The sequence below is a fragment of the Cynocephalus volans genome, chromosome 8 (genome assembly GCF_027409185.1).
Source record: "Cynocephalus volans isolate mCynVol1 chromosome 8, mCynVol1.pri, whole genome shotgun sequence".
Classification (NCBI taxonomy): Eukaryota; Metazoa; Chordata; class Mammalia; order Dermoptera; family Cynocephalidae; genus Cynocephalus; species Cynocephalus volans.
In genome coordinates, this window is record NC_084467.1 from 152,251,908 (window position 1) to 152,276,866 (window position 24,959).

Here is a 24,959-nt window from a genome sequence, read left to right on the forward strand (position 1 = left end):
CATTTTAGAAATAGTGCAATTTAATTTAGTTCTGCCTGCTTGTCCTCTAGCGACTATCTGCCCTTTACCCCTCTGCTACCATTATCTAGGTCTTGTGTTCATAGTCTTCTGCCTGTTCTCTTGGACTTAAGAGTTTCCTCTTTTCAGTTCACCCTATATGGAGCCAGATTATTTTTTACAAGCACCAAATTTCACCATATGTTTTCTTCCATTCAAAAAGTTTCATTGTCTTCCTATTTCCAAAGTAGTGTAGAAAGAGCACTGGATTAGAAATCAACAGAATGAAGCTGTGGTTCTAACATTAACTTTCTAGCTAAGCTAGGGATCGACACATGTTAAGACCTCAGCTAGTCCAGCTGTAGGGGAGTTGACTGGATCTCTAAAATCTGTTCCATCTCTAAAATCTTGCTTGGTTTTGGATATTCCCGTCAATCTCTTTTCCCTAGCAACTTTAATTTTTCCCCAAACAATCTCACATAAAATCACAGTTTTAATTCGTCTGCTCTCCTCCCTACCATCATAAACAAAACCATCGTCATTGCACTCACGTTGCCTTTCTGTCTGGATCAGCTCCCTACTCCACTTATTCTACCATTATCTTACATATGGTCTTCAAGACCCAACTCAGCTTCCCATGGCACAGCGGTTTATCAGTCTCTGCATCCAATCTTCCATTTGACAAATACTTGCTGAGTGTGTACTCTGTGCAAGCACCGGGGACACCACGCTGAATAAAAGAAACAGGTTCCCTGCCCCTGTGGACCTTACATTCCACTGGGGTCAACAGATAATGAACAAGTGAGCAAATAAGCAAACAAGACAACCTGAGATTATGACAAATGCTTATGAGGGAAATAAGCTGAGTGATGAGATACAGAGGAGACTAGGTGGTCTGGGACAACACATTTTAGCTATGCACAGTGTCGTTAGATGCCCTGCGAACTTGTGTTGAATGACTTACTAAACTAAAGTCTGGTTCTGCTTTGCAAAAACAAATCGTCTTCGAATAGGAGGGACACAAAAGTTGTTTTAGCTAAGGCATAACTTTTTATTAATTCCAAAATAATTTTAATCTATAAAAGGATTCATCTTTTCACCAACATATTAAACTGAGTATTTTTAGAGACCTAAAAAATAAAAATGCCTTGAGGTATTTCTCAGATCACTAAGACTACTAGAATTACCCAAATATGGATAATTTATTATATTACGGTATACACAGCTAATGTTTCTAGGTAACCTTTGTCCTTTTGATTATTTAAGTGGTTGATTTCCTCAGGTAGCACCTAACATGCTTCTCTTCCTGGTGGGGCCCTATCACGTTGCTGACATTATCATCTATGTCATCCTCCTGACTAAACACCTGCTGCAAGCTAGGCTTTTTTTGAAAGCTAGAAACCTCAGTCACTTAAAGGTACTGAGTCACTAAACCTGAGATCCCTCTCAGAGCTCTGGTCTGTTAAATTACCATAAAGGCAGTCTACCTTTCGGCAGGTCATTACTGTCTCTTATTTGGATTCTTGACTACAACTTTCTCCGAGAATTCTCCTCCCTCCAGACTGGACATGCTCCAGGTCACCCTCCCTGAAGAACAGAGTGAAAAGAATGTGGATCAGAAAGACGATCAGGACTCATCTCCATCTTGATTCCACCACGTTCATTAGTTGTGCAGCCTTTGACACAATACTGAACCTCTCTCAGGCTGTTTTCTTACTTGGAAATTGAGGACACTATTAGTATCAGCCCTTGCAAATGGTTTTAAGAAATATTAAGAAGCATTGCATGCCTTGTACTTACCACTTTTCTGGGCACATAGTAGACATCTAAATTGGTTAATTCCCTTTCCCTTCCTAAAAATCAAATCAGATCAGTTATTTCCCCACCCAGGAAACCTTGCTCAGCATCCCATATTACTTAAACAATCAACTCCAAACCTACTCACAAGCTCTTCTCATTAAGACTCAATTCACTTTTCTAGCTTTCTTTTACAGTTTCTTAAATTATTCTCTCCTGCCTCCACTAAGCACTCTGGCCTGCCAGCAGGACAGACGTCTCACTGTTCTAGACGACACCCACTTCTCAGGCAACTCTGAGCCTTCAGAACTTCACATGTACTTTCTTGCCTGAAATGCCCTTCTCGCCTCCTCTAATTGAGATTTCCTTATTCATTCAAATCCTTGATAAAATTTGCCTTCTTCAGAATTTCACAGATGAACCCCAGCAGAGTGAATACTTCCTTCTTCTGACCTCCCATGTTATTTCATTCATACCTTCATTATAGCATTTTTACTGAGATAACATCTATCTCAAAACATTAATGTTTTCTGTACTTGCTTGTAAAGACATTTCTTCTGCCAACCAGATTCTTCCAGAGGAGGAAAAAGAACTCTAGATCTTGGGCAGTTCCAGTTTGTGAGTTTATTATTTTTTAACACTTAAAATAGGCTCTGAACCTATCCACAGACCTTTCAGGGGGGTCTCTGTGCTGGGACAAGAAAAAATTACATATTTAGTTTCCTAATCCCCAACTAAATGTAACATTTCCTTTCATCGTGAATCTAAGCAACAAATCACAGCAGTAGTAGTAGTACATGTGACTCTGTCATACATAGAATTTACAGATTTTTTATAACACACTATAATCATTGAAAATATTTTGAAATATTATTTACATTCATTGTTACTTCCAAATTTCAATAGTCATTAGATCTACACTAGATCTTGCTTAAAGATTTAATAAAGAAGTACATATATTACTCTATCATAATTTTTTTAAAATAAATGTTTTATTTTGAGATAACTGTAGATTCATATGCAGTTGTGGGAAATAATACAGAGAGATCCTGTGTATTCTTTACCTAGTTTTCTCCAATGATAACGTCTTGCAAAACTGTGCTAAAATATCACAATGGGATATTCGCATTGATACAGTCAAGACACAAAACATATCCATCACCACAAGGATCCCATGTGTTGCCCTTTTATAGCCATGCGTGTTTCCTTCTACAGGGGCCAAGAGCAAACTTCCTCTTCACCCCTAAAGGTACATTAATAAAAATCACCAACAAATTCAGATTAACATGAAGAAAAAGCATTTATTATTTTAACATGCTGGGAGAGGGTGAAGCATGGGAGAATTGCAACAGAGTAATTTCCCAATTTCCCAGTGGGTTACAAAGCTTATATACCAGAGTTTATGAGAGAGGGAGAGGGAGAGATGGAGAGAGAGGGAGGGTGGAAGGGAGAGAAAGAGAGAGAGAGAGACAGAGAGAGAGAGATACAAGCCTCGGAACAATGACCAGGTTTCTCCAGAGATCTGGGGGAGGTGGCATCATAAGTGAGAAAAGGAAGTCAGAAGTTAAAGTTAAGTAGAGACTGTCTTTATGCGGATGAAAATATTTCAGGTAAACTCGCAACTGCTCTCAGAAAGACCACATAGTAATCAAAGAACGGGCCTCAGAGGAAGCCTGGCTGTTTGCATATACAGTAAATTTCTCTCCACGAAAAAACAGCCTTCTAGCTAATCTTATCTTCCATACTCCCTGAATTAACCATCTTGAAATATATCAAAGAAGTATATTTTGGCCTGAAATATTTTGCTTTACCACAGTTTCCAGCCCACCCCATTTTTAAACTCTGGCAACCACTAATCTCTTCTCCATTTCTATAATTTTGTCCTCTCTAGAACATGACAAATGAAATGGAATCCTACAGTATATAAACTTTTAGGACTGACTTTTCCACTTAGCACAGTTCTCTGGAGACTCATCTGAGACGTTGTGTGTTAGTAGTTTGTTCCTTTTATTGCTTAGTGAGGGTAGAATGAACCCCAATCAGTTTGACCCACTGAAAGACATCTGGATTGCCTCCAGTTTGGGATATTATAAATAAAACTTCTATAAACATTCATGTACAGGTTATTATGTCAACATAAGTTTGCATTTCTCTAAAATAACTGCCCAGGAGTACAATTGCCGAGTCATATAGTGATTGTATATTAGGTTTGTGAGAAAACTGCCCAACTTTTTCTAAGTGGCTGTACCATTTTATATTCTCACTAGCAACACCGTATGAGTGATCGAATTTTTCTCCATCCTCACCAGCATTTTGTGTTAACGGTGAAATGTGTGTTCATATCTTTTATCCATTTTCTACTGGAGCATTTATTTTACTGTTGATCCCTGAGTGTTCCTCACATATTCTGTATATAAGTCGTTTGTCAGATATGTAGTTTGCAAACATTTTCTCACAAACTACAGCTTGTTTCTTTATCCTCTTAACAGAGCAATAGTTTTTAATTTTGATGAACTCCAATTTATCCATTCTTCCTTTTATGCATCATGTTTTTGATGTCAAGCCTAAGAACTCCTTGTCTAGACATAGGTCCCAGAGATTTCCTCCTATTTTTTTTCCCCTAAGTTTCATTTGTGATCCATTCTGAGTTAATTTTCATATGAAGTGTAGTTTTTTGCCTATGGATGTCTAACTGCTCCAGCAGTATTTGTTTTAAAAGGCTAGCATTCCTCTATCTAGTTGCTTTTGCATCTCTGTCAAATGCCTGTTGGGCACATTTGCGTGGGTCTATTTCTGGGTTCTCTGTTTTGTTCCTTTGGTTTATATATACCTATATCCCTCTTCTGGTAGCACACAGTCTTAGTTAATATAACTATCTAATTAGTTTTGAAATTGAGATTGATTCCTCCCATGCTGTTCTTCTTCAAAATAGCTTTGGCTTTTAGATACTTTGCTTTTCATATAATTTTAGAATAATCTTCTGTATAGCTACAAAAGCTTTTTCTAGGATTTAGGTAGGAATTGTGATAAGCCTGTGTATCATTTCAGGAAAAATTAACATCTTTACTGTATTGAATCTTCCAACCATGAACATGGTATGTCCGTCTATTTTGATTCGTCTTTGATGTCTTTTGTCAGCATTTTGGAGTTTTCAGTATACAAATCTTGAACACTTTTTGATAAATTTACACCTAAGGTTTTTATGTTTTGTTTTGCTTTGGTTTGTTTGGGTGGTTATAAGTGTTATTGGAGTTTTCTTTTTGGTGTTCATGATTTCATTGCTAGTGTATAGAAATACAATTGACTTTTGTATATTTATCTTATATCCTCAGAACTTATTGAATGCATTTATTAGTTCCAGAATTTTGTTGTTGTTGTTGTAGATTCTTGGGTTTTATGTTTTGTTTTGTTTTGGTTTGGTTTTTGTTTTATATGGACAATCATTGTCATCTGCAACTAGGGGCAGTTTCATTTCTTGCATTCTGATCTGCATGCCTCTTTTTTTCCCATCTGATTACACTGCTAGAACTTCCAGTATTTTGTTGGATAATAATGATGACAGTGAACATCCTTACCTTGTTCTCCATCTTAGGAGGAAAGCATTTAATCTTCCACCATTAAGGATAGTGTTAGCTCTAAGTGTTTATGTTGTTGTTTGTTTGTTTGTTTGTTTGTTTCTGGGCAGCTGGCCAGAATGGGGACCCAAACTCTTGACCTTGTTCTTATCAACACCATGCTCTAACCAACCAAGTTAACCAGCCAGCCCACTTTAAGTTTTGTACATCCTCTTGATCAGATTATACTTCTCTAATGTTCTTTCTCCTTGATATTCCAATTTTCTTCTTTTATTATTTCTTTCTGTTTCAAAAATTTCTTTAGCCTTTCTCTTAATATCAGTCTACTGATGACAAGTTATCTTAGTTTTCCTTCATCAGAGAATGTCTTGATTTCCCTTCACTCCTGAAGGACATTTTCACTGGATATAGAATTTGGGTTGACAGTTCTTTCCTTTCAGTACTTGAAAAATAACGTGCCGTTCTTTCTGGTCTCTGTGGTTTCCAGCAAGAGATCTACTGTCATTCAAGTTGTTTTTCCCTTACAGGTAGGGCTATTTCTCTCTCATAGATTTCAAGATTTTTTTCTTTGTCTTTAGTTTTAGAAGTGACACCATGATGTGTCTTGCTGTGGATTTCTATGGGTTTATCCTTTTGGGGATTCATTCAGCTTCACAGATACATAAGTTCAGTTCTCTTGCTAAATTTGGAATTTTTTAGCCATTACTTTTGTGAGTGCTTTCCCAGCCCCGCTCTCTTTTTTCTTTCCTTTCAGGACTGTAATGTCACAATTATTAGGTATTTTTGTTGTAGTCTCTGAGGTCTCTGAGGTTCTGTACATTTTTTTCAATTCTATTTTCTCTTTTTTTTTTTTCAGATTGGGTAACATTTATTTTATCTTCAAGTTCACTGATTCTTTCCTCTGTCCCATCCATTCTTCTGCTAGTTACACTCATTGAGTGTTCCATTTAGATTACTGTATTTTTCAGTTCTACTTTTTAATTTTTCGGTTTCTTAAATCTTCTTGAGACTTTCTATTTTATTTTATTTTATTTTTTGATGAAACTTTCTATTTTTTCTTTTGCTTCAAGTGTGTCCATAATCGCTTATTGAAGTATTTTCATAATGGCTGCTTTTAAAATATTTGTCTGATAATTCTAACATCTCTGTCACCTCATTGCTGGCATCTATTGCTTGCCATTACAATCAATAGATTGTACTGAAGTTGAGATTTGCCTGGTTCTGGGTATGGCAAGTGGTGTTCTATTAAAACTTGGAAATTTTGAGTATTTTATTATGTGACCCTGGATCTTATTGAAACTGTCTGTTTCAGCTGGCTTCATGTGATGCTATTCCAGAAGAAGGGGGAAATAAACCCAGGTTCTGCATTTGGCCTCTGGTGTCACCTGGCAGGGAGAGAAGCTCCTTTTTGCTTTTGGACAGGAATGGGAATTTCAACACAGCATTAGGTTTCCACTGATGATTTCCTGGATCACAGCTCAACAAGAGTGGAATTTTATACCTCTCCTTCAGATTTTGCTGGCTTGGATAGAGGGAGTCAGTTATGATTTTAAAATATCTGTCTTTCTAGTTTGACCCTTTCCTGGTCCTTTAGCTGAAAAAATGAAGGCTTTTGTTGAGACTTTTTTGCTGTACTCCTTGGCATTCCTGTTTTACCAGCTTTTTGGCTCCAAGTCTGCGATATGCAAGGCAAAAAGACAATCTAGGGAACTTACCACGATATCATCTCTAGTTGGTCCTTCCTACTCCTCTTCACCTCTGAGAGTCTTTTTATATTTGTCTCATACATAATGTGCAGGGTTTTTCATTGCCTTTAGTAGGAGAAATAGGGGAAAGTATGTCTATTTCATCTTCCAGGAAGTGGAAGTCTTCTCTATCACTGTTTTTTTTTTTATATTTTGATTACTATATTTCAATATAATTTGTTTCATTTGCAATCCTAGATGTTTTACTTATGCATTTATATACAATATTCTGAGAATCACCAGACAGCCATAGAGGTTCATGGCACAGAAGCACCATTTTAGAGAAAATGTTTAAAAGGAGACCCAAAGGAAGCAGCACAGAATTATATTCCAAAATGAAGCAGTTGGCCCACCTCCCTCCTTTAGAGCACACATTGGCTCTTCCAAATTCCAGGCACCGTCTCCAACCCTACCCAGGTCACATGGAGAAGGGAAACTCCAGCTAGAGCTAGGGCTATGGCTTGTGGAGGAGTAGGGAGCTATCCATCACCACGTAAGGCTGTTGCCTAGGTCACCCAAGCCCGCAGAACTTCCTCGAAACTCAAAACCTTGGTTGAGAAGCAAAGTTAGCCATTCATCCCATCACTTTGGTGTGTGCTTTTCATTCCCAGGATAGCCCCTTCTTAATTGTGCTATACTGAAAATCCCCTTTTCAACGGCCCAGAATATTCATAGGCATGCCTCCTGCTCTGACTGGGGGTGGAAGTTTTGTCATCCTGATGGGAAGTGGTGAAGCAGAAAGTAAAGCCCACACACCAGGACTTGAGAAGGACTGCTCGCCCACTATCACAGTACAATTAAATATATATCCATTCTTTCATTAGTCCGTGAATTTCTCAAAGGAAATAAACTATGTCTTATTTTTCTCTTTATTACCAGTGCCTAACATAGTATAAAGCACATGGTAGGTACCTAATGAGTGTTGTTAAGTGAACAAATAAGTAAGTGTATCTCATAGTGAAACAGTATATATTAGGATTTACCAAAGACTTCATGTTTTTGTATTTCTATTTTAATTAGAAAAAAAATATTCTTAGATAATTTAAAACAAATGTCATTAGTCATTTCTTCATCTTTCATTCTTAATTTCTTCTTATTTATCCACTACTACTAATCCAAACTTGGACAAGATGTATGCATACAAACCATCTGGTATGGACGTCATGCATCTTTCCTCATAAATATGCTAATGAAGGTTTCCAGGTCCAATCACAACAATGCCATTCCCCTCCTCCACTTCCCCACCCCCACCCTAAGGGTCAAGGTGAATACAATGTGGGGCAACAGTCTGTAGAGTATCACCCTAAAAACAAGATTGATTCAGATAAACCCCAGAGTGATCTGCGAATGACTGATAGTAATATCTTTAGTTAACTAGAGTCTGGAAATGCAAAAAGCTAAAAATCTTGAGTGCAGTCTCATAAATCTTGTACCCGTGTAGCTCTCCTCAATGGTAAACGCCTCTTGAAAGCAAATGATGAAATAAAATAAGCCATTTAACTTCTCAGTGTTAACTAGTTACCCAACCAAGTCCAAGAAATGAAACAAACGTTACCCAGGCATTGAAAGGAAATGACTAAGTAAGAGTTGCGAAATAGTCCACAATATCAGGTATGACAACTTGTAAAGAAAGATGACATTCCACACCTCCACTCTGGGCAGGGCATATGGGACAGCCTGTGAACTGTCATAAAAGATAAACCTGAGGTTGTCTTACTAAGGCCAATGACAAAGGAATCTTGGCAGTGAATCTGACAGCTAATACTGTGAATGAGGCTGCTGACGACAATAATGAATGAATAACCAGTCTGGAACTCTACATCAGTAAGGTAGGAACCATTGGGGAATTAATAGATTCATGTCTCGGAGGAAACACTTTCTGCCTAGCCCAGAAAGATTAAAAAAAAAAAAAAAGAAAGAAAGATTTTTAAATGCTGATAAATTGATTCCTATGCTTAAATGGAAAATATCTGTGGTTTGAATTAAAGCAAACATCTCAAGTAAATGAAAAGTTCTGATAAAGTAAAAGACAGGTTTTGGACATATTATAAGCAAAGCATATGTAAAACATGGATATTTATTTTGTAGTTGATAATGTTTTAAAATCGTCTTGCTTTGTTGTTTTAAGATTACCATTATAGAGTTGCCAAGTTGCATATAATTATGACAGATATAGTGTCAAATAAGTTGTCCAGAGAGGTTACACTTCCCAATAGATTGATTTCATTCTGAAACAAGCTTGTATTCTGTGTGTGGGGGTGTGTGTTCCTCCTGGGTCAGACTGGAAATGGATGACAGGGTGATTACTCAAATCTCTCCTACAACAAAAAAAGACGTGAACTTTGGTTAACCATTGGACTGATGACTAAATGGAACAGAAAACATGGATGGAGAAGTTAAGTAAAACTAGAAAAATAAGAGTCAGTGGCTAGAATTTGTTTTCTCCTATACAGCTTTGGGGAATTCTGAATCATATAGTAACTGACCTCATTACCATATCACAAGATCTCTAATGACACTTTATCTTTTACCAAATTTTTATGCTTTCCTGTATTTGAAATGCTCCTTCCAGTTGTGTTCAATTTGCAGTGCTGAATCTTTTTAATCATTCATTTAAAAATAAAAAAGCTCATTGACATATATTATGAGTCAGCCTGCTTGAAGTAATAGAAACAATGAGTATTGCTACCTATATTCTTAGTAAGTATAGTGTATACTGCAATATACCTTATTAGGAGTATATCCAGTCCATGTGGCCAATAAGAAAAAAATGTTAAAAATAAAAATGAAAGTTATTAGGTGTATATTATCAGTAATTACATTACTAATACTAAATTATTATACACAATAAATATTAGTAATTATACTGATCCTGAATTGTAATTTGGTGATTCTATTTTCAAATTTAAAAATGTCTATGAACTCAAATGATTCGATCTTTACAAAACCTAAAAGAACCCAGAAGCCTAGTAATTCTTGATTATTTAGTGACCACTTGATTATTATAGTGCTAATAATACAGTAGAATTATATAATACCTAACAGTTTACAAAGCACTTTCTCAATCGTATCTATCTTACGATAAGATAGTGGTACATAGAATAGGTCTTTTAAATAGAAAAAGTAACTAATCTGATCTTCTTATTTCATAAGGGAAAAAGAACTAGAGAGATGAAACGACTTGATGTTACTTAGCTCATCTGGGACAGATCCAAGATGAGACTTCAGACCTAGGCCATCTCCCTCTATGCCAGCTGCCTCAACTAAATTAGCCCATATTTTAAGGACATCAGACTGAGACCCCATAAGTTTAAGTTACTTTCTCAAGGTTATTTGGCAAATAAGTACCAAAGGCAAAAGTTAAACCCACCTGCCACCGTCTTTCCTCTTTATCTATTGTGGAAGTTTGACTTACAGTTGCAGGTCTGATTTATAGTTACAGAAAAATGGACTTGTCTCTAAACTTAATAATGAAACTGCTTCCAGCCATTTAAGAAGTCATTTTGAAGGAAGACATAGACATATGTTTTTTTCCACCAGGCATTTGAAAATGCAAGTTTGGAATCAGGTAGATAAGTCAGGCCTGAAAATCTAAGACTTCGGAGGCCTCAGTGTGTACGTGCAAATTCATGTGAGAGAATAAATAAGGTCACCCAAGAAAAGTCTGTAGAGTGGAGAGACAGCAGAAAAGGTTAAGCATCTCTTAGATGGTATTAACATTTGAGAAGCACATTGAGATCCAGTAAAAAAGACTGAGAAGGATGCATTAACAGAGACAGTAGGAGAGTCAAGGGAGAACGCTGTTCGAAAAGTTAAGGGAGGAAAACAAGTTTTGAAAAATAAATTCAGGTCAAACAATTTAAACTGCCAAAGGAATATCACATAAGAGTTAAGAGATCATTGGACCTCGGGTATCCAAAAATATCTGGCTAAAGATTTTGTACTTTATTGTTAAAGAAATGTGGGGAAATTTTTTTAACCATTTTTGTGCAAAAGAGTAACAAGATGAAAATTGTTCTGCAATTCGGATCTGGCCACTTCATGTAAGATAGACTAAGGTGAGAAGAAATTGCAAGAAAGACAGATTACAATTGTACAGATAAGAAGAAATGAAACTAAAACTAGAATGACACTGTAGGAACAGAAATTCAGAAGAAAAGGCAATTAATATTTTGGAAGAAATAAAAGCAAATATATATATAGTATATATAAATGGAAATAAGAGAAAATATGTATTATATATATTATATATATAATACTATTTCAGCCTTTGAGGAATATAGTTGAGGATAAAATAAATTCTTGTGCTTTTAAAAAATTGATTGGCAGTGCAAGTCCATATTTACTAGGTAAGAGAAAACTCTATAGCATGTGCAATGAGTGCTGACATCAGCGAGGCTTTGACAAAGAAGTATGGTTACAGGCAGGTCACTCGAGATACTTTTATGTAGGAGCCAGGCAGCAATTTTTTAGAGCTGCAGAGAAAGTATTGGCTTAAAAACTATGTATTGAGTTCCTGCAAGAAGATCAGTAATTAAGTCAAGGTGGAGTTGTTCATTTAAATAGACATCTAGGCAAACCAGTAATGGCAACTTCTCTTCATTTGTAAACAGAAAAATTATTTTAAATAGCTTTCTAGATGCACTTACCTAAATAGTGTGGCCAAGAGTCCAGTTTTAAATAACCATTGACCAGCACTCCCTGAGGCAGTATCTCACAGTGTCTCTTCAAGTGCCCGTGAGGATCTCAAAAGAATAACTCAAAACATGAAAACCTATGATGGTCAGGCAATCTATTGCCGGATTCTAGAGGAAATTCTGCTCCCCCAACAACCCATGGAGCTGATTTAGGAATCATAATCTTTGATGACACATGGTTTACAAAGTGAAAAAGAAGAAAATTGTCTGCCTGAGAGGAAGAAGACATATTTTAATCCTTTCCCTAGTACTTGCCTCTAGGCACAGAAATCAGGCTGCTTGTTGAGGCTGCGAGGGTACTGTTCCCCAGTACTTTCATCAGTTACCTCCCTTTACAGGCACAAGCAGACACTGCAACCTCCTCCAACCCACAGCCTCCCCCCTCAAAAAGAAAAAAACGAAGATGAAAGCAAGAAAGGATTTGAAGGGGCTGGCGGAGAAGTATTGGGAGGCAGAGGGTGTGGAATGCAGGTGGACCCTCTAGCAGGACTTGGAGAGAGTTACAGCATTCCATGCATTTCACTGCTGCAGTGAGACAAAGGACCAGGTAATGGGAAGAGAAATCCCCCCATACAGAAAAATCTTGTTGATGAATACTTTCAAGACACTGGAAATTGGGCCAGGAGTCAACACATCAATATACCCTAGAGCTATAGCTGGAAAAAGATTCTAACTCACAATGGACAGGACAGGGACAAGACACACACCATTAGTAAACACCAAGATTGAAGCATCTGATTCTCTTGGCCATTTTCTGACCTCTCACTTCCTTAGTCTCTTTTTCTCACATACAGGTTCCTCTTTCAAACCTTTTTGTCTGGTAAGGATATATCTGAGGAACAGCTCATACGAAAAAGACCTAGGAGTTTTAAGTTAACATAAGTTGACAGTATGCTGTGGCCCCCCCCCCCAAATCTAATGTCATATTAGGCTGTATTAACAGAGATAGAGTATTTAGGATAAGGGAGGTGATAGCCCCACTCTGCTGTGGACCTGTAGTAGCAGAAGCGTCACTATAGTTCTGGACTGCAGGTTATGAAAAGAAAATGTGTTCCTTGGGTTCTTTCCAAGGCCCTCTTCTTTTCTCATTATACTCACCCATAGGTCATCTCATCTCTGTTGCCACACATGGTTATGATGGGACTGTCCTTTATGAAGTCACCTAGTCAAGAAGGGAGAGGAATTCAGTCACCACTGAAGTCCTAATTTAGGAGCAGGGGCAGCCTTGGGGGAGGGAGCAATACAGTACAGATTTCTAATGACAGTACTTGGCCGAGAGGGAGTGTCCTTTTCTAAACACCATAGATAATGCATTTGCCAGTAGTGGCCCTGTGTCTCATCCACTCCCATGGATTCAACGATCATTTACATATCGATGTCTCACCTCAGACTGTACCTACGACCAGTTGCCATCGGACAGGAGAATGTTGGCAGAAAGCTTCTGAGAAAGTTCTACCTCAATTTTAAAAGACAGACAGGGAAATGCCTTTTTTTGTTGTTCTTGACATAAATAAGAAGGTGGGTAATACCGATTGCTGCAAGCAGCCTTCTTGGACCACAGACTTCTGGATGGTGCTGGGGCTGTGGGTCACAGAGCAAAGGTGAAAAGAACCCGTGTTCTTGATAACATCATGTGGCTGCTGGATCAACCCATCCCGAAAACCCCCCTATGTCTGAATCTTCTTTTATGTAAGCTAACAAGTTTCTCAATTGTTCAAGCCAGTTTGAATTGAATTTTCAGTAACTTGAAGTCAAAAACATCTTAATCTAAGTATTTGAATGTGGCAAAGTCTTTGCACTCAGCTATCTTCATTTACTAAATGGGCCACTAACTAAGGACATAAGATCAGTGGGGTTTCATTTGTACAACCCATCTTACACATGCCAGGCACTGTGTAGTGATTAAGAAGGGGTGTTAGAACCCCAGCTTTACCACATACTAGCTGTGTGACCCCAAGAAAGTTACTTAGATTCTCTGGGTCCCATTTTCTTCCCCTGCCAGTGGAGATAATCATAGTACTTACCTCAGAGGGTCAGGATCAAATTAAATGACACACCTGTGTTAGTTAGGATTTATTTTAGCTATGAGTAGCAAACAAAATAAATAAACAATAACTGTGGCTTAAACAAGGTAGAAGTTTCCTTCACTCTCACGTTCAGGGAGAGGCATGACCCTTCACAATATCAAAGACCCAGGGTTTTCTCACCCCTTGTTTTCTCACCCCCAAGCTTTCCTCATGGTACACAATGGTTCCTGCTGCGCCAGACATTCAGTCCTCATTCCATGCAGAAGGACAGAAGCAGAAAAGAAGGGCCTTTAAGAACACTTCCTGGAAGTCACACATTCCACTTCTGCAGGTGTGCCCAGCTAAAACCAAGGGATTTGTTATGGAAGAAGGGAAGAAAGCGTCCACCTTCTGCCACAACCTGTGAAATACGAGCACCGTGCTAAGAATCATCAGCACCGTGAACACAGTCGGCATCGATGCAGGACAGTTATTTTATTAAAAATTTCCACTTCCCTTCATTTTCCACCCAAACCCCCTATCCCCAGCCTCACCTCTGTCAAAATCTCACCCTGGCTTTTAGACCCATTGAGGGTCCATTTAAACTAAAGTTTATTGAGACCCCATACTGTGTAAGCACAAGACATACAGAAATAAAAAATATAATTCCCACTGTCAAGAATCTCACTGTGAAGTAAGACACATTGCTGTCGAGTTACTGCATGTGAAGCTGCGCCTGGCTCATAGGAAGTGCTCAGTGAATCTTTGCTGTTATTATCCTTGTGGTTCAGGACTTAGACTACGGGGTCAGGAGGACTTGAACTTGAATTCCCACTCTACCACTTACCGGCTATGTGACCTTGCACAAGCCACTAAACCTCTCTGTGAAGTAGCCTGGGTCCAGGTCCTTGACAGCTACATTCAGTTCCCATTTCATGTATTCAATTCACATTTCAGACAGAACAGAACATGCTAGAGTTCTTTTCTAAACTTGATGTTTCCAGTAGAAATATTCCCAGGGTTTGTTAGAATGAGAAAGGAAGGAAGAGGGAGAGGACAAAGGGAAGAAGGAAAGAAAAGGAACAGAATTTTAACTTATCTATATTTGCAGGAAACTCGAGAAGTCTGGCACCGCTGGCACAGGAACACACAACTCCCTCTTGCATCTCAGATGCAAATCGCCAGGCAGGAAAACAAGCTCAACTATAGAATCTCTAATCATCTTCTAGAGGGAAAGTTTGGTCTTAAGCTATCAGAAATGTTTATCACCCTTTTCCACAACAAATGGCTCTCTAAATTAAAGACTATAACAGTTTATGGAGTTAGGGGCCTGCTTCAGGAGATGCAAATTTACCTACAAAATGCCTTGCCAGAAAGTTTTCCAACCCTCAAGCTAAGCCTAAAAATCTAAAAATATCAGTTGAATATTCACAAAAAATAGTGTCCTAGAAACTAAAGCTTCTGAGCTTACTCAAATTCCTAAGTGCATAAAACTGTATTCGGGTATCCCTGATCAAAAGAGTACGTCTCATTCTTTTATCTCATCTCTAACATTCTGTTCCTCATTTGTTATTGTGGCCTGTCAAAATGAAGTCTCACTGTAACATGTAAGTAACAGCAATACCAGAAGATCAACATTTCACAAGAAACAGCCCAGAGGTGACTGAATTTATAAATCCAAAGTTTATAAGCCAGAGGTTTTTCAGGCCTCAAGATGTTAGCAAAGACCTGGGGGAAATATTCTGAATGCATTACTGTTGGTTACGATGCTCTTATATAGAAATAACAGCAAATCTGACTCAAATGTCTCAAACCAAAAAATAAATTAATTAATTAAGGGGGAAAAAAACCATGTACCAAATCAGCGTTGACTTCAGCCATGATTTGATCCAGAAGGCCACCATGTATCTGTTTCTTTGTGTTCTCTTAGTTCTGCTCCCCCCCCCTCCCATGCCAGCTGTATCCTCCATCTGGCTTCCTTCACAGGAAGATCTGCAGCAGTTCCAAACCTCACATTCTCATGCCACAGTGTCTGGAAGAGATAGGACCATTTTTCCCAGTCATTCTCTCAAAAGAGAGTGGGAATATTTTTCCAGAATCTCTCACTTAGCATCTCTTCACTTTGTCTACTTAAGGGCAGGGGGTGAGGGGGTATTAGGGGGGTGTCACAGGCCCACTCTTAAACCAATCACTGTGAGCAAAGAGTAAAGGCCTTGCTGATTGGCAGTGAGGGCTCATCCCTGGACCTGAGGGTGAAGTCAGTCCCACCCACTCCATCCTCAAAAATGCAAAAATGTTCCCCAAAAGAAAGTGCTAGATGCTTGCAGAAAAGGGGAAGGAAGGTGGATGGGAATCAAAGTAGAATTCTGAAGAGGCAAACAATAGAGGACCACTACAATTATTTAGGATTTTTTTTAAATTACAGATATCAGTTTTAACTACCCTAAGCAGAAAATGGAACTTTATATAAGGCTCCAAAGAAACCATTAGACTTAAAGGCATGCATGCTACCAAGAAGGGCTTAGAACCAGAGGTACACAGTCCTTGGAATTTTCTCTTTTTAAAAAAATTTCTCCTCCTTTATGTGTATATGGTTTGTGCTCTCTGTATGAACTGCTTTCTTTCTTCTTAAATCTATGTGTCATAGTAAGGCTTCCAGTGGCTCCCAACTAGACATAAAGTCCAGTTCCCAGAGCAAATGAATCTCATCCTATAGGTTTCAGTTCCGGGATTCTAAGAAAGAGATTCTAATTGAGTTTAGGTCAGGTGACTCTCCGTGGTCATGAGGTAGAGTTACATTTTACAGAATAACTCCCAAGGGTCCTCTTGTGTGACTGTATGGTTGGTAGGATCATGGGGCAGTTCCCAGAGAAGGGACAGCTAAGAAGACTACCATGGTTTAAATGTATTGAAAACTTAATCCCCGATGCAACAGTGGTGAGAGGTGGGACCTTATCTTGGGAGTGGGTTTCTGATAAAAGGAGTGCATTTGACCCCCTTTCTCTCTTGCTTTCTTGTGCTCTCCTGCTCTTCCACCTTCCACCATGGATGACGCAGCAAGAAGGCCCTCACCAGATTCCAGCACCTTGATAATGGATTTCCCAGTCTCCAGAACTGTGAGAAATAAATTTCATTCCTTTATAAATTACCCAGTTTGTGGTATTCTGTTACAGCAACAAAACAGACTAAGACAAAAATCATACAGTGATTTCACAGTGTATATACTCACTGCAGTATGTTTTGCATGATATTGGCCACATGAAACATTCAGAGTATAAACTTTGTTCCAAATTTGAAAATGTATATGAAAAGAAGCAAACTCTCAAATCGGTGACTTCAAGGAAAGATGCAAGAGAAAGCTCCAATTCCTCCTCAGTGCTTGACTGAAACCCATCTGAGCTTCTTTTGTGATACAGAAACACTCTGTACCAGTGCTTATAAGCACAGCTCAGTGCATTGTCACAGTTATTTCCATGTGTGTTCTCAGAGATGACAGCATTCTTTTCGAGCCGAAAATATTTTTTCTTATTCACATGCCCAACAGCTATACTAGTTAGTATCTGTCTCAGAGGTAAAATTCATTCATATTTATTCAATGGATGGATTAATGAATAAACAAGTCTGAGATGATCTTATTCCTTCATTCACTACACATTTGAATAAATGCTTTGTTTGAGGATATATTTGAAAAATTATTTTAAAAAGTTAAATACTAAAGACCTTATTTTTCCCCTAATGATTTGCGCTTAAAAATGAAAAGATGTTTAAGATGTACTTAAATTAAAAACAATGTGTTTCCTTAATAAGTGCTTTCTTATTCCCAAAGTATTGACTTTTGTTAATTTAAGTTTTTCTTTTGTTAGAAAACTTTATAAAAATGAGCCCAATATCACGTACTTGGAATATAGTAGGACTTCAATAAATATTTCTTAATGTATAAGTGTTAACTTTAGGCATACATTACAAAAATGCTTACCAACATTTTTCATATCATGGTACACCAGAAAACATTGTGTTATTTGGCCTGGACCATTGGATATTCTCCATGAGACCATTCCAGGTCTGCGGTGATTAGGACGGTATGGCTCTGACAATCCCAGACAAGGGCTGCAGGGATTAATATCTTAGCACATTCTTAAATGATAGTTAAGAGGAAGAATAAATAATGTATCATCCAAATTTTCCATCCTAGATGTCTCAACTTCTTTTAGACTGAGTGAGACTTGCATAGTACTTTTTTTACAAAACTCCTCTTTTAGGTAAGTCATTTTTAGCACTACTGGTTACACCAGTATTTCTTTTTTTCATTTTTAATTTTTAAATTATTTACTTATTATTTTTTTCTTTTTACATTCTAAGATGTTGCAGAGCAGCAGGAGAGGAAGGGGTAGGGGGAGGACAATGGAGGCGGGAGTGGGGGTAGGGCTGGTTTTGGAGGGTGGGGGCACAGCTGAGGCCCATGGGCCCATTCCATGCCAGCTTGGGAGCCCAAGGGGTTTCTGGCAGCAGCATGGTTGTCGCTGGGCTGGATGAGAACATTGGGGAACATGGCTGAGGCCCCTGGCCTCCCTCACCCCAGCTCAGGGGCCCAGGGGGCTTCCGGCAGTGATGCAGTCATCACCAGACTGGATGTAGATGTTGGCGGGGATGGCTGAGGCTCTCAGGAGCCCAGGGGGCTTTTGCAGAGGCTCAGTTGTCACTGGGCTGGATGTGGACATTGGAGGGGCATGGCTGAGGCCCTCGGATCCCCCCACCCTGGCTTGGGAGCCCAGGGGTCTTCTGGATCTTCTAGGTTTTTATAGGTGTTCTTTGGTGGTGTTAGACCTTTATTGGTTAATATCAGAACTTTGTCTCTGATCTATTGGTTTTTTGTGCTTTCTTTCAGTTCTGTGTTGGATTATTAGCTACCCCCACCACTCAAACTCTGCACTGCAACTAACTTGTTGTCCTTTGCTTACTTCTAAAATGGTAGAACTTCCTGTGGGGACCAACATTTCCCCAATCCAGGACAATGGGGGGCCGAGGGCCTCAGCCATGGCCCCCTGACATCTGCAACCTGCCCAGCAATGACCACTGAACCACTGCAGGAAGTGCCCCAGCTTGGGAGGCTTCCCAGTGGAAGGGGTCCCAGGGCCTCGGCCACACCCCCTCGATATCTGTATCAAACCCAGCAACAACCAAGCCACTGCTGGAAGCCCCCTGGACTCCCCTGCAGGAATGAGGGGGGTGTCATGGGCCTTGACCACACACCCCCTTCCTCCTCCTCCCACCCTATTTCCTTCCCCTTCCACTCTCCCCCTCCCCCGCAAACTGCTCCATAACAACATCTTAGAATGTAAAAAAATAATAGTAATAAATAAATTTTTTAAAGTGATTTATAAAATAAAATCCTATCCGTTTCACATAATCCATTGGCACATTAAGCATGTGGAAATATTTCATTTATAATAATAATTTATAATAACTAATTTATAATAATTAAATCTTTCTCATTGAAATGTTTGAGAATCCTGGCTTCGGAGTCTGACTGCATGGGTCTGAACCCTAGCTTCATCTTCTCCAGCTGTGTGATTGAGGCTAGTGTGTCTGTAACTTTAATGTGTACATCAATACCCAGCAAGCTTGGTAAATGCAAATTCTGATTCCATGGGTATGGGGTGGGGCTTGAGATTCTTCTTTTCCAACAAGTTCCCAGGTGCTGCCAACGCAGCTGCTCTGTAAGCAGCAAGGATCTAGGGCAAAGACATCTCTGTGCTTCTACTTTCCTCACCTTTTTTTTTTTTTTTTTAATGATAATAATAACCCTGCTTCACTGGGTTATTGATAAGTGAAATAATACATGAAAATAACTTTAAACAATATCGACCACCTAGAATATTTGTTATACATATTATCTATTATTATTGCAAAATTCATGATTAAGGCTGATGCTTTTATATATATTGAAGTTCAGGTATAAAAAGTAACTGCAAGTATTTTTAATGGCTATTAGATAATTTGCATGTTATTAGTGTAATAGTTATTGTAATTAGAAAAATATGAAAAGTCACCTATGTACAATTCACATATATATGTACATATAAATTGTATATAATAAAGGATTTTCAACAATGTGGGTGTAAGTGCTAGTTTATGATTAACTCCCAGGTGGATCAGAAAACGCAACAATGACTGGCTCCTGTTCAAGACCAAGGGTTTTGACACCAGGCAGGCCTAGAATCAAACCCCATATCTCCTTAAGCAAGTTAATTAAACTTTATAAGCCTTATTTTTCCCACGTGTTAAATGGGAATACTTTTAGATGAAAGAGATAATATATGTAAGACTTTTAACTCTACCTAACACAGAGTAAGCCCTACAAAAATGTCCATTTTAGTGATTATTAATAAGTCTCTAAATAAATGTCAATTTTAGGCATTAGTATCAATAAGTCAGAGAGCCCTAAAATCCATCAGGCACAGATTCAAAAACTAGAGGTTAGTTGTCAAAGCACAGGGTAATAAACACCCTAAGACCAAGGCTGGACTGGACTCCACATCTGGCTACATGGTGGCAAGGGACTGGTAGGAGACCAGAAGCAAGGAAGATCTGGAAAAGCTCCAACTCAGGAGAAGCCATGCAAGGTAAGCAAGCAAGCAGAGTGAAGGCACGTGCCCAGAGATTCGTATTAAGCATACACGAGCATTGCTTCTGTATCAGCAGACGTTTAACATGATGTGATCAGAGCAGAACGTGTGATACTAAAGATCATGTTTTAGAAGACAAAGGAAATACTGAGGAGTTCATACTCTAGATTTATTCTGACCAGTAAGAGCCAACTAACGGGTGATGTGGGAATTATGGAAACCTTATGGGTAAAAAATAAATCACCTTAACATTCCTAATAGCAAGATGGTCGACATGAACACAGTAAACTATGCTCTCCAGATGACATGAAAGCCTGTCAAAAGTTCTGAGCAAAGATAAATACAATTGCATAATAGGGACACTAAAAGAGGGAGATGAGGCTAAGGAAGAGAAAAGATTTGTATGAAGTTACATTAGCAAGCATTTTTTGAGAGTCCTCAAGACAGAGGTATAGAAGCACGCACAGCACTGTAGAAAGAGCCCAAGTTTTGAAATCAGGCAGACAAGCATCTTTCTGCCACTTAAAAGATAACAGGAGCTTAGCAAATGGTTTGGCCTCTCTGCCTTAGTTGAGTCACCCATAAAAATGGAAATAATAATAAAACACAACTCTGAGTAGTGTAGGAATAGAAACATGTATAAGACAGGGCACCTGCCCCTCATTTCAGGCAAACGAATAAGAATAAGACTACTTGGAATACAGGACAGAATATGAAAATGAAATACTGAGGGCACAGATGTACTTCTATAGTATCACTGTGAAGAAAGAGATTACGACTAGGAAAATCAAGTCTTTATGAAAGAGATGGCATTTAAGTTTGGCCTTGAACTAGGCATAGGAGTTCTACACTGGAAGTGAGGGAGAGAGAGAAACAGTGAGAAAGATTAGGGGAAATATTCCAGGAAGTTGTAGCAAAAACATAGAAGCATGAATATAGGAAAAATAAAATGCATTTAGATGTTCAGGAAAGGAGCCAGCAGCAAGCAGCAGAAAGCAAGATTGGAAAGCAGGTCAGGGAAGTCATAAAAGACTTTCAATAGCATGATAGGGCACTTGACATTTTCTGTCTTACCAAGACTTTACATTTTTATAGACCTTCAAATCCACATGCATCATCTTTCGTAAAGTCCCCAAAACCTTTCATGTAGGCAGAGAGGCTTTTTTGTCTCCATTTTAATACAGATAAAGAAATTGAGTTCCAGTGGCTTTATAAGTTACCAACTGCATTAGTCTGTTTCTCTTGTTTATAACAAATATCTGAAACTGGGTGATTCATAAAGAAGAAATTATTGCTTACAGTTTCAGAGGCTAAGAAATCCAAAGTCCAGGGAACACATCTGGTGCCGGCTTTCTTTGGTGGTGACTTCAGTGACAGCAAGGTATCATGTTGCGAAAATGGTGTGCAGAGAGAGCAAGAGAAACTAACCTCATTCACTCTCTTTTTAAAGCCCTCTAAACCATGCCTATGACCACCATCTTTAATCCATTCAGTATGGCATAGTCCGACAATCTAATCACCTCTTCAAGACCCCACCTTTCAATTACCATAATACGATTTCCCACCCTCAACAGTTACAGTGGGGATTTAGTTTTGGGGGAACATTCAACCACCCAAAAAGTGTCAGAGTCAGACTAGAAACTAGATCTGTTGACTGTTCGGCCAGCATTCTTTCCACACTGCCATGCCTTCTCCGTAAGCACTTGGAAGCCACAAAAGTGCCTTGTTACACAGGACTTTGAATACCAGCCCAAAATGCTTGACTTATTTGTTTTGGGGGGCAGAGTATTTAAATAAACAGAATGGAACTATCAAGTTTATAAAGATGCACTGGAGAGAAGAGATGCTAAGTCTTTATCCAAGATACTGAGAAAGGAATCGGCAATGTTAAATCCCAAAAAACGTATCTGTAAAGCTGTGTATTTGAGTTTCAAATACACACTTCATAAGTTCAGGTTACATAAGAACTAAATTAATAATTTATAAGAAATAGATCTATGACTGTTAATTAACCACAAGAGTAATGTAAGTTTTAGTGTTAAGTGGCTGCTAAAAACAAATGTCCTGTTTGGCTACGTTAAGGGAAAATTAAAGTCCAAAATAAGAAAAGTATGAGACCAACGTGCAGCAGACACCACCCCAGAAGTGTGTCCAATTCCAGGACAGTCTTGATAAGCTGAAGGGATATAAAATAAAACAACTAGGATGGTGGTTAAGGGCCTGAAAAACTGTGGAAATTTAACAGGAGAAAGGAGAGTGGGAAGGGAGATATAGACTTCAAAGGACGAGATAGATTGCACAGGCAGAACGAGGAACAATTGTGGGATTGCACAGAGCTTGGACAAATGTAGAACATTTTTCCGCAAATTAAGAACCATCTGTAAAATGAACCTGATGCTCCAAATGTATCAGCCGTCGTTCAAGTTAAGTATGTTGCTGCTAATTGCCATTGTGAGAAATAGGTTTGCCCAGAGGGTTTTGAGGCCTCTAAACAAATTTTGAGTTTATAATTTTATACACGCACACACATAATGGTTATTATAAACTTTTAGCGAATTAAGAAGGAAAGGAAGATACAGATAACAACACTTAAGAAAAGAAAAAACTTTATTAAGACAGTACATTCAGTCCAAATGTATTGTCTATTTTACTTCCTTCTCAATTTGTCAGTGTGAAATTGTCTCTATTTTACAAACATGGTGAATGAACGTAGTAAGTATTGATGGTAATTTATAAACCACCATTTCTCATTATTTGTAACAATAAAATAATTCACCCTGATGGGAATTTCCAATAATTTTCTGTTCCTTCCATGGGTCTTGTAAACAAAATTATTGCTAAGTAATTTATCAGTGTTAAATTATTAAATATGCAGTAATGCAGTATCATCACCCAAAGCTTCTTGTTTCTCATAATTTACTGTGCTTTAAGGGAGAAACAGCCATGAAAATGGACTTTTTAAAAGTTTTTTGGAAATAAAACATTTTTCCTTACTCTCTGTTTAGTACTATATGGTCTTTTCAAAAAATTACAAAAGGGGAAAATTCCTTGAAATAGTTAAATTTTAACGTTGATGTCACCCTGGTATTTTTACCAAAAAAAAAAAACCTTACAATTTTTTCCAACTTGTTTTCTATACTCTTGCCTAATTTAATGCTCATGTGATTTATCACTTCTTGAGCTGTGAAGAATTTGACTATATAACAAATGCCTATGTATTAGTCATCAGCTTATGTGCATGATAAAATCAGTCCTATTGTTTACTATGCAGTTAATTAGAACCCTTTACTATCTAGTACATCTGTATTAAGAAAATAAAGTGATATCACGGCTCAAGAACTCAGGCATCACTCAGATAGGCAGAAAGACCCCTTAGGGATTCAGTCAAAATTTGGAAATTATCTTCTTTTCTGGCACCTGTTCTATGGCCGTGGCTTAGCTTGTTCTGGACTAGTAACAGATGATTATAATGCATTTATGCATTCATTATTCTTTCAACAAATATTTATTGACTGTGCTTGCAACTTGTAGGTTTTGTAGGAAAACGAATGCATAGAATAGAAAGGATGTAACATTTTCATGAGGTTAAGTGATAAGGCCTTTTCTAAATTTATTAGAGAAAAAAGTCATTGCTTAAGCTATATACGCTCTGTTTTGGCTTTGTCCTGATTTGAAGCCAGTGAATTATTTTTTAATAAAACCAAAAAAAAAAAAAAAAAAAAGTATAGAAAATGATAGTACTCTGTAACATTTAGATTAGGCTCTTGAGTATTCATTGAAATATGTTTAAAATTGACTTGGTGTACATTATTATGTTCTTATTTTCTGTAAATTGCTAATCCAAGTAGTCTCTAATCATATTCTTAACCACACACCTCTTTCCTCAGTCAAAAATGCAAAACACATTTATTAAACACAAAATTTTTAATGCATTTTTTTGATACATAAGAGACATACAAAGAAGTAAAATTTGTGGAAATCTTTCAATGAGCTTATGAGCTGGTTGATGAGATAAGATCTTTCTGAAGACACAATTGAGAACACTGCTCCTCCACACAGGCCCGTGGCACCAGCAGGACAGGCAAGGGTTGCGGCCTTCATACTTGCAGGAAGCTCTGTAGTCACCGAGGGACCAGCAGTGGCACAATGAACAGTACGGGAAAGCCCATCTGCCTGAGCCCTGAAGGCCAGCCCTTTTGGAGGAACTTCTCATGCAAAGGGAATTGTGCCGGGAAAAGTATGGATTAAAGCCAAACAGCCAAACTCTGCCATCGGGAAGTGTATCAGGGTCCAGCTCATCAAAAACAGCAAAAACATCACAGCCTTTGTACCCGATGATGATTGCTCGACCTTTATTGGGGAAAATGATGAAATTCCAGTGGCTGGATTTGGTCAAAAAGGTCATGCTCTTGGGGACATTCTTGGAGTCCGCTTTAAGGTTGCCAAAGTAGCCAGTGCCTCTCTTTTGGCCCTGTACGAAGGCAAGAAGAAAGGATCAAAATCACAATCTTTTTAA

The 24,959-nt window shown here is 38.3% G+C and overlaps 1 pseudogene; it reads left to right on the forward strand.

Annotated features, from left to right (window-relative positions):
- The first annotated feature begins 1,291 nt into the window (after positions 1-1,291).
- LOC134384430 (small ribosomal subunit protein uS12-like) lies at positions 1,292-24,959 on the forward strand (annotated as a pseudogene).